Raw genomic sequence first — 13,159 nt, 5'->3', positions numbered from 1 at the left:
TGGCCTGCCTCATTCAGACTAAAATGCCTGGGCCTTTATACTCCCACCTCATTCAGTCACCTCGTAAGGGCATGACCTTGGGAAAAAGCACTATCTGCATGGGAACAGACCCTGGGAACCCCAGCAGCAGGAGCCTGTCTGCCGAGGCCCCCCTGCAAGTCCCTGGAATGAGTACTTGTGGAGCAAAGAGGCCTTTTGTGACCCTCGGCCCCTTGTCGCCTGACACACTCAGAAGCAGATGTTTTCTACCTCAGTTATTCTTGGATGAATCCCATTTGCCTAAGTGTTGCTGTTCACAACACAGTTTCGCCAGACGTGGTCTCATCCTGTTGCAGGCTGGCGAGAGGGGCCTTTGGGGGAAATCTGAAGCAGAAATCAAAGTGGGTGGTGGGGAGAACCAGAGAGCTCATCCCTCTGGCTTGTGATGGAGTGGGTCTCAGTCCTTCTAAATGGTCTGAACCACTGGGGCGTGAAAGACATTTCCCAGCTAGTCTAGGGGAGAGGGTGCTGGCTGAAGAAGTCTGTATTCTAAGGAACTGAGGGGGAGGGAGTGTTCAGAGGCGCTAAGCTGGGGAAAGGTGATACAGCTTGAGCGTGAAGATCAGCCTAAGAGCCCCAAACTCCTGGGCATTATCTTAGCTCCAACCACAGCTTTGTTTTAGGCAAGTTATTTCCCCACTCTGAGGTTCAATTCCTCGGCCACGTGTCAATGGACTCACACTCAACTTGGTGTCCTACGAACTGACACGGAGGCCGAAATGCACTACACATTGAAGAAGTGTTTATGGCCACTTCCAGGTACGACTGAGTAACCCTCATGCCATAAACTAGAAATCTAGCTTAAATATATGGAACCACGTTTTCAGGCAGTGGGCAACACAGAGTGCAGGACGGTGAACCCTGAGGGAAGGAAAACAAGTTAGGGGAGGCCCGAGCTACCCCAGACTTCTGCCTTGGGGCAACTCCAGACCACAACGCGAAGCAGGGGAACCTGTAAAGAGGGTGGATCATCTCACTGAGCTGAGAAGGCGAAGACAGGAGTTGGAAGAGGCTGTTTGAAATTGTGCCGGAGAATACCAGAGCTAAGGGAGCGATGCAGGAACAGAGCTTCGGAAACCTGTATGGGGTTCCCTTGGATCTTCTGCTGAATGCAAAGCTGTCCCTACGCAGCGTGAAACTCCAGAAGAATAGACAAAGAGCAGTTACAAAAACAGGCAGATGGACAAACAAGACCACCGCCAGAGAGCTGGATACTGAACAAACACCAGAGCTCGCAAAGGGCTGGGAGGTACTTGATATAAGACTGGCCAGGGTGGAAAGTGTTTGTTGAGCAGCTAGGAAATTAAATTGGGATCTCAGAAGGTTCAATGCTCAGTAAAGGGCACATTGGGCCTCAAAGACATCTCGAGACCTTCTCGGACAAAGCTTAAACACAAACTGCAAAATGCTCAAGTCAATGTGTAAGTAAATGCGCTGCCCACAAAATCTAGACATTCGACAACATAACAGTTACAATGTTCCGTGTCCAGTGATAATTATTAGATATGCCCCAAAACAAGCAGAAAACGTGACACAGGAGGGGCGGGGGGGGGGGGGGCGGCGAAGGGGGGGGAGGAATCTGTCAATGGAAACAGACCAGAAAATGACAGAGATTAACAAACAAGGGCCTTGGGGCAGCTATTGTAACTGTGCTCAAGGATGTAAAGGGAAACATGAATACAATGAAGAGAGAAACCAAGAACAAAAGGAAACTCAAGAGCCACAAAGTGAAGTGTTCAAAATGAAAAAGGCACTGGGTGGGCATAAAAGTAGATTCGATTTTGAGGAGGAAAATACCAGTAAACTTCAAAGCAGAGTGATGGAAACCATACAAAATAACAACAAAGCAGGAGCTGAGTCACGCAGGCGCCCTGTAGGTCACTTTAAGGATTTTGGCTTCTACTCTGGGTACCTTAGACACCACTGGAGAGTTTTGATGGCAGAGGGATACCAACTGGTGTACCTGTCAGTGGGAGCTCTCTGGTCGCTGTATTGAGAATAAGCCACAGAGGGGAAAGGCTAGACACAGGTGGTCTGTTCAGTGAATGCTGCTATATTCTGAGTGAGAGATGATGGTGCTTAATCCAGGTTAATATCAGGACAATGAGAAATGGTTGAAATCTGAGATATCTGTATCTATATATAGATATATATAGGTATATAGATACATAGATATAGATATATAGATATATATTTTTTTAATGTAAGCTTTAAGCCCCATATGGAGCTTGAGCTCATGACCTCAAGATTGAGTGTAGCCTGCTTTCCCAACTGAGCCAGTCAGGTACCCCTGAGATATATTTTGATCGTAGAGCAGACAGGGCTTTTTCATGCACTAGATTTAGAATGAAGAGTGATATCAAGTTGTATACACTGAGCCATTACCCATTTCTTGAGAGCAAGAACTATGTATCAGTTAGGATTGCATTTAGGTATGTGTAACCAAAGGCCCAACTACCTAAACAAATGGAGGCTTATTTGTTTCACATGACTGGTGGGACCATGGTCGGTCAGCTACTTGAGGTTACCATCAGTATCCCAGGCTCTTGCTATCTTTCTGTTAAGCCATGCTTTAACAGATTTTATCTTTGCCCTCTTCTTCTGCCTCATGGTCCCAAGGTGGCTGCTGTACTTCCAGGCATATTATCAGTATTCCAGGAAAGAAAAAATAACAAAGGTACAAAAAGGACCCTGCCAGCTGAGTTTGTCCTTTTTTAACCCAAGAAAGCAAAAGCTTTCCTGGAAGCCACATCCAGCAAACTTCCCCTAATATTTCATTGGGTCATGTCGCCAACCTTAGGAGAATGAGATTACTATGTGTGGTCTAGGCAAATTGCAGTTCATTCTTTATGGCCAGAGTAGGAGGCCTTCTCTCCCTACAGTCAAAAGATTTCTGCTATTAGCTGAACAAACGAGGTTCTATTAGCAGAGTGGATGGGGCATACTTCAGGAAGAATGTTAGAAGAGTGATGGCCGATTTCTACCATCGATTGATTGGTTTTTGTAATTTTGTTTAAAAAAACAACCCTCCCCCACCCCGTGTTTGGCAGGTATATGTAATAAACATTCCCTGCTACCATGTTGGCATGATGGCATAGTGGTTTTGAAAGACTTCATAAATAAGCTCCTGAAAGAAAGACTGGAGAGACGTGGAGGGGGAAAGGGTGGGCATGATCGGTCTTAGATTGTTTAAAAAATGGCCTGTGAGGGGAGCAGTGCACTGGAGATTCATGAAGTCTGCGAAGCAGGTAGGCCAGTCCGGCTGTGGGTTTGGCCATCTCATTCATTGTAGGTTGTGTTGAGATAAAAGGGAAGTGCAGAGGGAAGAACCGGCGGAGCCATGAAGGGAAAGAAATGCATGTTATATTAAAGCTGGGGGCAGAATTCCTTTTAGAGGACTTTTGTTGTTATTGTCAGCAAAAGCACTCGCCTGGCACTCAATTCTGAAAAGCTGGGTCCCAGGATCTGGTTCAGAGAGCAAACCATGACACAAAGAAAGCAAAATTCCTTTTTGAGTTTGGGCTGGTTGCACAAGAGGTGGGGGGGGGGGGGGTAAAGGGATCCCGGGGATCTGAAAGGAAACGGGAAAATTAAGATGGATGGGAGAGAAAGTTCCATAACCGTCAGCCAGTGGACATTATACCCTGTCCTTGTTTTACAGGGAAGGAGTCCCACAGCTTTCAAATGAAAGAGGCAGGATTTAAACACAGAAATTCAAAAGCCTGAAAAAACAACAACAACAACAACAAAAAAAAAACCCCAGAACCAAACAAAAGCCTGGTGCTCCCTCTCTCCACCTGCAGCCCCACCCCAGGCAGCATGGAGGCAGTTAGTTGGTCATTCACAAACCCTCTGATCTCCATCTATGGAAAGACTTTGCGGTGAAGGCCACCTCAGTCGTGAACTCAGATGCCGGGTGCTCTGGCAGGAAGCTCTACTAACTATGACCTTGGGGAACAGGCAGTTTCCTCTGGTTAGTGCTGTGGGTGATGGTTCCACCTCCTTCCCCAAGCAAGCTGGTAAACAGCCTTAGCCCCACCTTCCACCCCAAGGTCTCCAGCAGCCCGGCTTCTGTTACTCGGGCAACTGATAAGCAGGGGGCTGGTGTCTGGGCCCCTATAGAATAAGTACCAATCTGAATATGGTTTCCTTTGGGTTTTGTTCTTCCTTGAATATTACCAAAAGAAAAAATAATGAGGAAGGCAAAAGCAAAACAAAGCGGTTTTTAATTTCACGGCCCCATTCGCCCTGGGAACCTGATGCTCATGATTTCCCACGTATTCACACCTTGGTTGCTGCTCAGACCTCCCACCTCTCATGTGGTCCTTCGGGTGCTGAGTATTATACCTTCGGCTTCCTCTCAGCAGCAAGCACACTAGGGAGTTCTGTTGCGTGCACCACTGTATATGTGATGTAATATTAGTTCACACACTCCACTTACTCAGAGCATTTTCACAACTGGTCTCCCCTGGTCTTTGCAAGAAGCCTCCAGGTTACGTTGGGTGTGGAAAGTCCTCTGAGAGCTGAGATGGTGCCTCCTTCGATCGGAGTTCAGGTTTGCAAGGCTTAACCTGCAGCACCCAGCAGCATGTCTGGGACTCAGGAGATGCTCAGCAAAGGACAGCTGCAGAAGAGGGGTTAGAGTGACAGGTAAAGCAAGCTGAGAAGAGAAGAAGTAATGAAGTAGGCTGTGGCCCTTCTCAGCTCTTCATCAGGTCCGGAGAGGGCACCCGCTGAGGCTGAGGCTAACCCTTACCCTTGAGACGGTATCTGATTTCAAGGGTGCAGGCTCCCTCAGGGCACCCACTTTGAATGGCTCTGTTCGGTAGAGTCCGGTTTTGGAACAGGTGTCAATTTGTTACATATAGTTAAACAGACCCATGAGCACCTGTATGGGTATTTGTGTGCGTCCATACACACATCTATGTACATCATCTCTTTAAGTATGATCAAGACTTAAGATGGAATGATTTTCTCTGCAGCAGCCAAAGGGAAGAGAAGAGAGCCATCTCTGAGACCCAGATGGGAGCCCGTGGTTGTGAGGGTAATGCTAGTCCTGCCCCCCAGGCTCTCTACCCAACCACCTTTCTCTCTTCCTTCCAGGTCCCTGCCCACTGTGACCTTCCCCCACTCTTCCTCCCTTTCTTCACATGCTTGTCTTTCAAAGCCTTTCATCATTTCCTCATGATGGCCACGACCACAGTTGTTCAACTCCTTCCTGGGCTGGGCAGGGACAGAGGGGGTTGAAACACGGGGTCATGGAAGCCATACCTTCCTGGGCTTTGTTATTTGGGTGAATGTGGTCAGGACAGCTGGGTGTTGGTGTCATTAATCAGTCAGTGAACAAATATTTATCATTTCCATGTTCTAGGGCTGTGCTAAGTACTCACTGTTCTCTGTTGTCTCTGCTCATTAAGTGAATAAAGGGGAAACAATAGAAGATGGTTCTTCATCAGATCCCTTCATCGGGCTGAAGACAGGGGTTTGGACAGAGCCATCTAGGGCTCTGATCCTGACAGCCCTTGTCACAACTAGTTGCGACAAGACTTCACCACCACCCTGACACACCCCTACACCCCACCCCTGCCCCTGCCAGGGAGGCCAGGGACTGGAAGGCTCTCATTCTCAAGGTGGGGATTTTCCACGGTGCCAGCAAAGGTGCCAGAGCCTCACAGGGACAGCCTGGGGCATAGGAATGCCTCGGATACAGTCTTTTCCAACTTGACCTTCTATAATTCTAAGTTATTTCTGTCAATAAGTGGCCAGAATATGGTGGTTAATAAGACAAATGGAATTCAAGCAGGCAATACAAATATTTCACTGCAATTCAGGCAAGGAGAAGAGAGTTTTGATTCAAATTAGTCAATTAAAATTCATGTGGGAGAGGCTTGGCTGGCTCAGTTGGTGGAGCATCTGATTCTTGATCTTGGGGTTGTGAGTTCAAGCCCCACGCTGGGTGTACAGATTACTTACAAATAAAAAAATCTTAAAAAAAATAAAATTCATGTGGACGGTACCTTGGTAAACGATAGAGGTTACCATTCAAAAAAATCAAAACAGTGATAGAAGATGCACAATATTCTGAGAAAGGTATAGGACTAAGACTTTATTACCATAAGAAGGATTCAACTTATTAATGAAGGGTTCATCCAGAATGTTCTTGGAATTACTGTGCAAGCCTTGTTTCCCCATCCAGAGTCTCAGACCAAGCCCTGATTCTGAAATGTCAGTTACTGCAGTCATGGGACTGAGATGGTTTATAAGTTTCCCTTGGTCGGATGAGAAACACATGTAGTTCAAATTGTACAAAGAAATTGTACAAAGACGCAGGGTGACAATAAAGGCATGAGTACAAGATCAATACCTTGATAAACTGTGTTCATTCAGGTAGAGTAATTTGTCTTTGTGATGCTGCTTTGGTTGTACTGTGTCACCTTACCACATTTAGCAGGCTGGAATGTTTGATTTACAAGACTTGTCTACCTGTTTGAAATATTTTGCTTATTAGATTTGTAAGTCTTCCCTGCCAGAAGTTGGAAGCATTGGAGAAAATCAGGTATTTAACATTTCTAATTGTAGGTAGAGATGTCTAATAATCTTTGATGATTTACAAAGCCCTCCCTGATCTTTGAGTCCCCTTCTTTCCTCCTACAATGGTGAATGGTGGGTTCATTTCCCTAGCGTGACAGAACTATATGCCTGCCTTATCTCTGGAGGTATCACTTACATCTCCATACTTCCAAGACCTGTGACACTTATTATGATGAGGCTCTGTCCCATATAGGAAACAACAAATGACAAAAACCCTCATACATAGTTGGAATTCCTCAGCAAGGAAGGTAGGGAATTTGGGGAACGATGAGAAGACTGGCCTACTCTAATCACACAGGCTCTCTGTCTGAGAGCACTATGGAAGTAGGAACCTGGAGATAAGCCTCTCATTTGAGTGTGAATGAAAGGTGAACTCTACCTGCTTTGTGAGTTTGGGCAAGTTTCTAAACATCTCTGAGCCTGTTTCTTCATCTATAAAGCAGGGATAGTAATACCTAGCTCAAAGGATTATTGGTAAAGCTGATTTAAAGTAATGTTTATAAAATTCTTAGCACAGTGCCTGCACATATGAAGAGTTCAATCCGTGAGCCTTGTCTGTTCCTATTATATGAAAGGCCAAGGAGATCTAGGAAATTCCTAAGTGTAATCAAGGGGTTAGGACTGTAGTTCAGTTCAACAAATACGTGTTGACCACATGTTAATGTTGTAGTCATACTGCTGGGAATTTATTCATATTTGATTTTTTAAATTTTTTTTAACATTTATTTACTATTATTGGGAGACAGAGAGACAGAGCGTGAGCATGGGAGGGCCAGAGAGAGGAGGAGATACAGAATCTGAAGCAGGCTCCAGACTCTGAGCTGTCAGCACAGAGCCCAACGCAGGGCTTGAACTCACAAACTGTGAGATCATGACCTGAACCAGAGTGGGATGCTCAACCGATTGAGCCACCCAGGCGACCCTAGAAAGGTTTTGTAAAAACTGAGTAGACATTGTTAAGTGAAAGAAGTCAATCTTAAAAGTCTACCTACTGCATGATTTCCATTCTATGGAATTCTGGAAAAGGCAAAACTATGAACACAATAAAAGGATCAGGGGTTTCCAGGGGTTTCACAGGAGGGAAGGAGGGATGAGTAAGTAGGTGGAGCATAGGCTTGGGAGCAGGGTTTAGGGCAGTGAAACCATTGCATATGATACTGTAATGATGAATACATGTTACTGTACATTTGCCCAAACCCACAGAAAGTATGGGACAAAGAGTGAACACTGATGTAAACTATAGACCTCACTTAATAATAGTGTATCAATATTGCCTTATCAATTCTAACAAATGTACCACACAAATACAAGATGTTAATAATAGGGAAAACTGTGAGGGTGAAAGTGAGGGAATATTCTCTGCACTGTACTTTCCTTTCGATTTTTGTGTACCTGACATTGCTCTAAAACTTAGTGTATTATATTTTTTAAGCAAATAGAATTTTCCGAATTCATTTTATCTCCCAGTCCTAGTTCCTGGAGATTATGAGACTTTATTTTACCAGCCAAAATGCAAGTTTCTCCTTCATGTTTCTAGACCGCTATGTGTTTCTCTTCATCCCAGTACCTCTGCATTATATTTTCCCCAGAGGAATGCAAACTCTGTGAGGGCAGGGACCATGCCTAAGTCAGCTTTGGGAGATCCTGTCAGTTTTCTGCTCAGACCTCCCAATGGCTCCCCATTCCAACTGCTTTACATATATTAACTCATTTAATCCTTAGAACAACAATCCTTAGGAAGTAGGTGCCCTTCTTACTCCCACCAGATAATAAGAAAACAGAATCAGAGAGGTTAAGAAGCTTGGGCAATTGAACAAAGCTGGTAACTGGCAGATCTGGGATACCAACCGAAGGTAGTCGGACTTCAGAGTTTGCAGAAAAAGTACCAGAAAACTCCCAATTTTTTTATGCTGTAGGTCACACACATTTTTGGGTTTGTGTAATGATTTTAGGGTGCCTCAATTATGTCTTTTTAAAAATGTTTACTTTTTTTTGTGAGAGAGAGAGAGAGAGCACAAGGAGGGGAGGGGCAGAGAGAGAGGGGGACAGAGGATCTGAAGTGGGCTTTGCCCTGACAGAAGAGAGCCCGATGCGGGGCTCGAACCCACACACCATGATATCATGATCTGAGCTGAAGTCGGACGCTTAACTGAGTCACCCAGGCGCCCCTCAGTTATGTCTTTTTAAAAATGCAGCAATAGAATGGAAGAAAAAAGGAGAACTATCTTGCAAAGAGTAGGAGTGGTATTGTCCTGTGAAACTTCTGTAGTTTTTGTATATTACATGCGTGTGTATTTGTGTTGGAAGCCATGTAAAATGTCTTTAGAAAGCTCACTGCCTTAACCTGTCAAGAGAGCCATTACCTCAGGTAGCAAGAGGTGCTCCCGGCTCCTGCCAGCCACACCGGGCTCCTGCCTCCTTACTCTGAGAGCACGTTGGCTTTGTTCTGTGCATGTGCTGGCTTTGCCTCCGCAGCTCTTGCCCTCCTCAAACCCAGTGATGGCCAGAGGCAGAAAAACACCATCCCTTCTAGGGAAACCCATACCAGACATCCCCAGCAGATCACTCCTCGACTAGAACAGATAATGTCCTTACCAGCCAGAACTGGGTCACATGCCCACTATAAATGAGGCTCAAGAAAGGAGACTGGGGCTATGATGCTCAGATTCTACCCATGTGATACAACTCTGGCCAAAGGCTGCCAGCAAAGTAAAAGGCAGAATGGATGTTAAGCAACCTCAGTAGAACCCAGGGAAGCAAAATGTTTCAAGTGATTTTCTGTCTCCGTAGAGATGGAAGTTTAGGGCAGACTACCCTTCGACTCATTCATTCATTTATTCACTCAAGTGTTTACTGATTACCTCGTGTGTGCCTACACTGTTACCGGCCCTGGGGACACAGAGTTAGGCAAAAGAGACACAGCTGATGCCTCTTGGGGAAAACTCTAGAAAAGGAAAGTGTAGTTGAGTAATCTCAAGGTTATCCAAATATAGAGCACAAACTCCTGTCTTAAAGGGAGAGATTTGAGACCTTCGGCTCCAGAAGCTCTTTGTTGTAATATAAAAGGTCATCTTTGTTTCCATTATTCAGATGTTCTTTACTAATCCTGGCCATTATTGCTTTTTCCTGGCGGATCTATGGGTTACTGTCCTAATCATTTGTCACAGGAGATCAGAAGCCAAGACTCCAAGATGGTTTGAAGGCTAGATAGTTGAGCTTCTGTTCACCTCAAGCCTTGAAGAGGAATTGTACGGGACTACTGATAATGTTATTCTGTACTGGAGAGCCCATCCTTTGGAGATGATTTTGATTTTGTTGTTGTTCTGGTGTCTTGGCACCAAAGGACAAGATCACATCTTGTGTGGGGGTCAGCATTCTCCCCTGTGTGTAATAGACATTGTCATCGTCAATCATTCTAGATATGTGAGTATGGAGGCAGGGATGGACCCCAGGGTATTTCTATTGCAGCTAGGTCAACTGGCCCCTGCAACAGGGAAGGCAGGCAAGGAAGTGTCCAGGAGAGGACCCGTCTGCAGACCCAAGAGCAGTGATACTTTGCTTTTAAATTCCCTCTTTGGTAATATCCTTCTCGTGTCACTAAGCCTTCAGCATAGTCTTAACAAACCTTATTTCCTGATCTTAGCAATCACCTTATGGAACCAGAGATAGGGTCAATATCAGGTTGGACAGAACGGCACAGGGGAGAGCAGGAGCAGTCTGTCTTTAGGCAAATGGGCATAACTGGGGAAGGAGAAAGTAGTAGTTGGATCCCAATGACAAACTCTAATGACAAGCAACTACCCAGAATTGGTCTGCAGACCTTGTAAACACTCTTTAAGCATTTCTCAGAAATACCTGGAAACAGGAGCCTGGGAAAAGACAGTATTTGTGCCATGAAAAGAGACGGAGTTGAGGCCACAGTGATTTGGGCATTACAGGGATGTGTGAAGTTTGGACATTCGGATTACCAATCTATTCTTTCCAGCGCTCACAACCACCTGCAAGATGATTGTATCATCTTAGAGGAGAGCAAGGCTCAGGGGAATGCCACCCTTAGGCTACAGGGCAAGTAAGCAGGTGGGGTTGGGTCCAACGTCAGTCTATTCCGCCATGCTACCTCCCTGGATAAAACTCACTTGGGAGCTTCCTTCCGAGACCTCCGAGAAAGAAAAGCTCATGTCATTTTCTTCCACTCCAGGGCCAGACTTTGGGAGAATAACCTGAGGAATAGGTGGGGAATGGCAACTACAGGAAGAAAAGAAGAAAAAGAAAACAAACACCTTTCACTTAGAAACTGAGGTCTCTTGTTGTATCGTGTAACTTCCCACTTCCTCATACAAATCAGCATCTCTTTTTTTCTCCTTCAAATAAAGTTCTCTTTTCCCTTTTGAAGCCAGTCTCATACCTAAGCCTTCTCCCTTCCTCTCAGACCTTGATCCACCTGTCACTCTCTCTCTCTCTCTCTCTCTCTCTCTCTCGTACATTATATCTTGTCCCTGCTTCCCATCCCTATGCATATAAATATCTTCTCATCTTTCCCAGTTTAACCCACTGCTTCAAACCCATATGTCCCTCTAACTATGCCACAATTAACTTTCCTACAGTTATCTGTACCTTCTCATTCTCAACTGGCTTATACCTCCATTTATGTCACCCTACGGTCCTGATGAGTATTTTTTAAAGTCTCTTAAAATTAAACTCCGGGCACATGGGTGGCTCAGTCATTGAGCATCTGACTTCAGCTCAGGTCATGATCTCAGAGTTCGTGAGTTCGAGCCCCATGTCGGGTGAGCTTGAGCCCCGAATCAGGTGAACACGAGCCCCCTTTCAGGTAAAAACACGAGTCCCACTTCGGGTGAGCCCCAAATTCTATCTATCTCTTTCTGCCCTTCACTCCCTTGTGCCCTCTCTCTCTCTCTCTCTCTAAGAAAAATGAAACATATAGAAACATATAGAAAAATGCATAGAACTGGACAATACAAAGAATGATCACACAGTGAATACATTTATGTATCTGCCACTATGTTAAGAACGAGGACATTCCAGCACCCAGAAGCCCTATGGTATCCTTCCGGTCATTATTTCCTCCTTCCTCCATAAATCTGCCATCATCCTGGCTTTTCATCCTATATATATTAGTTTTGCTTGTTTTTAACTTTATATATTGATGGAACCTTACATTATGTGCTCTTTCATGTCTGGTTCTTTGGCCCAACGTCACATTTGTGTGACTAGCCATGTTGTGTGCCACAGTGGTTTATTGATGTTTTTCACTGCCACATAGTACTCCATTGTAAGAATATGCCACAGTCCATCCATTTCACTGTTTACGGACACTTGAGATTATTTCCAGTGTGAGGCTATTTCAGGTAGGCTTTCCATGAATATTTGTGTATGCCTTTTTAGTTGTACACGTGCACATATTTCTTTGCCTGTTTTTAAAGGGAGGAAGTGATTTGGTCTGGACCACCATAAAATAGGTTGAGAAAATTAAGGCACGACCATATTCAACCGACTGGACACGTTGATCATGAACAACTGTTGTACTTACACAGAGATGCATAAGACACCAGCCAAGAGGAGATACTTGGGGAGGAGGTGTCCTTGAGTGTGGGAACACACAGAGAATAGGGAACAGAAACAGACTGTGTAATTAAGTACAAAATTGCATATGCCCAGAGTAGAGGCCAACTTTTAGAACCTCCTGGCAAAGACTAGACAGTTTAATACCAGGGCTGGATTCTCCACTCCTGCTCACCCACCCTGTCTGTGACAGGAGAGGTACCTGGAGGCCATGCGTGGGTGACAGAAAGGAGGTGTAGGTCTGAGGGTCCTTTCTATAGAGCCCAGACATATTTCTGCCAGTGTCTTCTGCCTTGTGCCTCTCACACGTGAAACTGAGGCTAAAACCTCTGTGAATGCAGAAACTTCAGATAGACTCTGCACACGGCGCACCCTTCCCACCCTACAGGTGCAGGTCTGGGAGGAAGAGGAGAGCCAGGCAGGCGGCCCAGAAGCAAGTGGGGCTTATCAGATGCAAATTTTCATGTCTGACAACTAAAGCTTGAAGTCTCTGCGTGTTCGTTTGGAATTCAATGAGTACGAGAAGGGCGGAGGAGGAGCTGAAAGGCTCTATGGGGATTTCGGATTAGACCAGGAGTGTGGATAGCTGCAGCTGACATCACCATCACCACTCTCATCATCACCATCACCATCACCATCACCATCACCATCCCTTACATTTGTATCACATGATAGTCTACAAAGAGCTTTCTGTTCCTTAGCGTTCACATGTCTGTGGGCTGGCGGGGCAGGGTTTACTCCCACTTTGCTGAGCTGCCCAAGCACACTCTGGACGCAAGTCAGGGTCAGATCCCCAAGGGTTCCTCCAGTCCCTCCTCGGGAGCCCGAAGGGCTGTCGTTGGCTCGTTGGTTCTTAGGGAAGTGAAATAGGGAAAAGAGTGAGGGACACGTGCCCTATGGGTGCAAGGACACAGAAAGCATAGGACACAGAAGGAAATGGCCAGAG

At 45.5% G+C, this 13,159-nt stretch overlaps 1 long non-coding RNA gene across 1 annotated transcript; it reads left to right on the top strand.

The window, feature by feature from the left end:
- Window positions 1-4,569: 4,569 nt before the first annotated feature.
- LOC116738266 lies at window positions 4,570-11,283 on the top strand. The gene is made up of 3 exons (XR_004343989.1): window positions 4,570-4,594; window positions 5,022-5,083; window positions 10,829-11,283. It is a non-coding gene; the product is annotated as an uncharacterized LOC116738266 (long non-coding RNA).
- The last annotated feature ends 1,876 nt before the right edge of the window (window positions 11,284-13,159 follow it).

The sequence above is a fragment of the Lynx canadensis genome, chromosome C1, assembly GCF_007474595.2.
Source record: "Lynx canadensis isolate LIC74 chromosome C1, mLynCan4.pri.v2, whole genome shotgun sequence".
In the NCBI taxonomy this organism is placed as follows: Eukaryota; Metazoa; Chordata; class Mammalia; order Carnivora; family Felidae; genus Lynx; species Lynx canadensis.
The sequence above is the reverse complement of the archived record's forward strand: the minus strand, read 5'-3'. Positions and strand labels throughout refer to the sequence as shown.